Here is a 5,336-nt window from a genome sequence, read left to right as displayed (position 1 = left end):
TTGTTGGGTAGAGTTCAAGGCATCTATTACCCCATCAAGGAGGGGATGCACTATAAGATGTTTGACCCAGGATAAAAGAGCCCAACGTCTTGCTAGAGACGTTAAAGACTAGCAAGGCAATTCGTAGGGTGTCAAAACCCTATTCATCCCTCATTTCTATCTTTAATTTCATTTCTTGCGATGGCTAGATATTGGCTTTGGCTTCATATGCATTGCTAGGAATTGTGATTAGGATTGCAAGCACTCTTATGTTGAAATTGAGCATTTTGCATAAGTTCGATTGATCTCAAAATGAGTTCGATCGATCGAACTTCCCACCTGCATCAAACTTGCATCCAAATCACTCTCTGTCCAATCGTTCGAACAAAACCTGCATATTTCAGCTCTCTGTCTGATCGTTTGAACTTGTTCCTAGATCGATCTTTAGTTCTTCGATCGATCTAACTTTATCTTGGATCGATCTGCAGTTCCAACACTTAGAAAAATTTTGAACCTGCATCCAAAAGCCTTTCTGTCTCATCGATCGAACATTTCTTCAAATCTTTGCATTCTCGATCGATCGAAAGGATTCTGAGATCGATCTTGGAGAAATCAATATTTGTTTTTTGATTTTCAATTTTAACTTTGTTTTGACTTTGTTTTAAATTCTTAATTTAAAAAAAATCCAAAAAAATATTTTATTATTTTTATTGTCATTTTTATTTTTATTTTCCAAAATAATAATAATAATAATAATAATAAAAAAATAAAATATAGTACTAATAAAAAAATATAAATAATATAAATAAATAAATATTTTTCAAAAATCCTTAAAATACTTTTACTTTTATTTATTTTTATTTTTATTTTTCAAAAATCCCAAAAATATTTGTCACTTAAGAGGAGAGATCGATTTCAGTTCGATTGATTTGAGGATTAAGTTCGATCGTTCGAACTGGCAAGGGAATGTTTTTTTAAAAAAATCGATTTAGGGTCATTCGATCGATTTCACAAAAATCGATCTCAAACCCTCGTTTCACCCATCGCCGCTGCATCCCAACTCTTCTCCATCTCCGGCGAATCTCCGGCAATCTTCATCTCATCCTGAATCTCTCTCTCTTCTCGGATCTAGGATCTCTTCTTCATCTCACCTTCTCTTTCGATTCCGGTAAGATCCAAGATCTCATCTGTGACTTCAAGCTTCGATTTGATGAATCCATGCTTTAAATGTTAGATCTATGTTGTTTTGATGATGCCTATCGCCATTATTGAAGCTTCGAACCTCTATGTGTATATATGTGTATATATATGTATATATGTTTTGAATAGTTCTTGATTTTATTTGATTTCGGGGGTCACGGGCTGAATCAAGTGACCAATGTTGATCCTTTGTCGTGTAGATGGGCCCATGACCATGTTCGTGAAGGCCCCGTGCCATCAACGTCACAAATCTGTGACTTTTCGAGTTTCACCTCACAGTTCGATCGATCAAACTTTTTATTCGATTGATCTGTAACAGATCGATCTCACTTATTCTCAATCGATTGAACTTGCATCAATCTAACATGTTTGTGATCGATCGAATTTCACAGATATACATCACACATTTCACACACCATCTCTTGTGTTTCATGCTATCTCATACATGTTAATGCCTATGTTTTCCACATTGGATGCATTCCATACTTATACTGTCTAGCATGCTTCACATCATGTCACTCATTCCTTGTCACTTGCATAGATTCATGTTCCTTATCAATTGTGTCTATCTTATTTGACATACATGATTATATCAATTGTGCTTTAATTCTTTATACTGACACTGACTTCCTTTTTGCAAGTTTTCCTTTTATTTTGCAGGCCATGGCTAGGGTATAGACTGTTGCTCGTGGACATTATCACCGCAGGGCTAGGCGGAGTTTGGACGATGAGACAGGTCCATCTCACGCCCAGGACCCCATTCAAGAGGAGCTAGCAGAGCCTATTCCACCTCATTCTCCATCTGACAGTTGATTACAGTCTTTAGCCGAGGCATCTTCTTCAAAGGCTGACGCTGAGGCTGAACACATACCATCTCCATCACCATCGCCAGCTCAGCTAGCCCAACACTTAGACCGGCCATTACCTAGATACTCACTCCTTCGGGTACCGCACGAGTCGGTCTTTGACATAGACTACTTCTCCAGGTCTGTTCTTACCAGAGCAGCATATGACGTTATAGACCGGAGGGGCATCTCAGTCATGCTAGCCCTTGTCACATACCCAGTATACCCGAGGTTGGTCCGGATGTTCTTCCAGAACCTTTGACCTGCCCCGAGTAACTTGGTGGAGCTGTGGACTACCATTGACAGCCACCCTATCAGTATCACAGTGGACACTCTTTCCAGATCCTACCGTTGTCCACACGTTTGCCCCCCGATCTCCAGGATGCCTATCCTACTCTATGGAGGCCCACATATACAGACATGGCCGTTTTACTCATAGGTCATTATGCCGGTGGCGAGACTTTCGCCACTCGGACTTATCTGCCAGACGACCTGTGGTTCTTCGATTCGGTGCTATACCGAAATGTTTTTATGTCCGGCCACAAGATACAGAGGCGCGTTCTATACAGCTTTATACGCTTTCTATACAGGGCACTAGCTGTCCATTCCTACGCTCATCTGGAGCGTTATGATGAAGCTATATGTTGACCATATCAGCAAGGCCAAGCCCCAAAGGGCTAAGTATCTCCTATTCGGCCATCTCATCACATAGATTCTGAGAGACCAGCGCTATCCCTTCCAGCCACGGGAGCATACTGAGTCCGGGGCCTGTATATTCAAGAAGAAGGATTGGGATAAGAGCTACAACACTCTTATCAAGAGTCTCCAGGACGACGCTGTTGAGGCAGCTGAGGAGTTAGAGGAGATGGAACAGGCAACAACAGCAGAGCAGGCGGTGGACGATATACCAGTTGATCTGCCTACCATGCACATGGATATTGACTAGGAGTAGCTCGCAAAGGACCAGGAGCATCACTCTCCGACTGGGTCGCCCATTCAGGATGAGGAGCAAGCTCAGGATCATCATTCTCCCGCTCCAGCGGTACCTGAGGCTCCAACACTGACACCCGGCTATGGAAAGTGACTCCATGCTTTGGAGGATGTTGTAGTGTCTATCCGCGCTGACACAGTCTCTATCCAAGAGGATGCTGTCTCCATTCGAGTTGACATTTTATCTCTCCGTACCGATGTCATGGCTGCGTTGCGAGACTTATTTCGAGATATCCGCGGAGCATGCCCTGCCCGTCCTACTTCCTCTTCCTGATCTCTCTATCCCTTTACTCTAGTCATTTTATATATCTGTGATACATTATTACTGTTACTCTATTTTTTCGGCCAGTCTATTGGCCCTGATACTGTGCTATGATGTATATTATTTCTGTTTATACAAGTTATATGTTGGATGTCATACCTTGTATTGATATATCTATTTGTGATTGACTCCATCAGTTGCATCCCAGTGACTTCAGTGAGAGAGAGTACTGCCCAAAATATTTGGACCACCCTTATACCTCTCTCTATTTTCAGTTGTTATCCCATTTACACTTGCATGTCCACTGTGCACTATGATTATCCCTCTTGTTATCTGATAAGTTTTATCTAAGTGCCAAATTTTCAGGACCATAGTTAATCCCAAGTTTTTTTGGGGGGGGGGGGGGGGGGGGGGCTATGCCACCTATTTTGGATACTTCTATTCCGGCTATTCTTTGCTATAGTTGCACTGGTATACTCTTTCCTTTTGTTCTCTTTGCACATTGAGGACACTGTGCCATTTAAGTTTGGGGGTAATAGTGTGATTTGTAGTGTTTGCTTTAAATTCAAAATTTTGAGCATGACTTGTGTATTTGAGGAATTTTCTATGATTGGTCCATAACTAGCTATGATTTTGATCTTTTGAGGACTATATTACTTAGAATTTAAAAATTGCTTGACTTGAGAGTCCAATACTCCTTGTATGCCTTATGGATGCCATTTAGGAGTAAATTTTTTAAAAAATTGATAGCTTGCTTGCACTTGTGGTCCGCATCATCTTGATTTTGTGATTATTTTGAGATTCACTCTAGTATTCTACACTAGCACAGGCACACACTAGCATTCATTTGTGGGGTACATGCTTTATTGATTATTGAATTGGTTATATCCCAATTGGGCTAGTAGTGCAGTGAAAGCTTTCATTCTTGATAAAGGTGGATAACAACCCCTTTTCACTAAGTAGTCAGGATTTTAGCCTCATCAAACACTGAATTTCTCGCGCCAAAAGATGGAGGGCCTGAACTCTAGGTTAATAATTTGAAAAAAAAAAAGAAAAGTTGCAAAAGTAATAAAAAGTGAGGACTTCTCCCAAAAGGTGAGAAGTGGGAAATGATTAGATGGAGGTTGTTTTGATTTGTAGCCTAGTTGATTTGAGCTTGTAACTCCGTAGGGGTGTTTGAACGCCTAATGCCCTAAAGCCGTCTAGTTTGGGAGTCATTGACCTAACGCTCGACCTCATGAATCTCTAGAAAGCTTAATAGATCAACACATTGCACTATGCTTCTATCTTTGATCCTAAAAATAAATAATAAAAAAATAAATAAAAATTTGAGTGAAAAGAATAAGCGCACCTAGAACAATAAAGTTTTAATAAAAGGTCCACTTTTGGTCTTGATGATTAGTACTAGTTTTGTGTGCTAGTTTGAGGGTAAAGATGTGATCATTTTTTTAGTTGGCTAAGATAGCAACATACTTGATGCCGGTCCACTCAAAAAGAATTCTAGAGTTGTTTCGATTTTCATGACCATTTTCTTGATGTGTGGAGGACCATACTTACTCGCTTGATGTTGAAATTTGGGGAGATTGCTTGGAAATGTTTGAAAATTTGCATACTTGAGTTAGTTTTCTCCTAATGCTTGTTTGTAATATTGGTGCCTCTTTTGAAAGAACGAGCTTAATGTTCGTGGGTAACATTTCTAAAAACCCTCATGAGACTTCACTTGTCCACTAGGGGTTTAAAAGGCTTGTTCCATATGCTAAATGTAATCATGTTCCCTTCGAAAGTGGCGTTATCCATTTATTGCTTTCTAGTTCATAGTTGTATAGTTGTTCATTTCATTCCTTTACTTTCTAGTTCATTGCTAAGGACTAGCAATATTTAAGTTTGGGGGTGTGATGAGCACTGAAAGGTGCGCATTTAAACCCCTTAAGCTTAGGTATTCTAGGACCTTTATCTATCTTATTTTCCTGCTTTAGATTGATTTCGTATTATTTCCATTTTCAGGTACTTATCCCCAAAATAAGCTAACTCAGCTAAATAAGAGCATAATCGAAGCAATC

Source organism: Cornus florida, unplaced genomic scaffold (assembly GCF_030987335.1).
Source record: "Cornus florida cultivar Cherokee Brave unplaced genomic scaffold, ASM3098733v1 CherokeeBrave_3.0.0_Hap2_Chr01, whole genome shotgun sequence".
Classification (NCBI taxonomy): Eukaryota; Viridiplantae; Streptophyta; class Magnoliopsida; order Cornales; family Cornaceae; genus Cornus; species Cornus florida.
Note: the sequence above shows the minus strand (reverse complement) of the source record.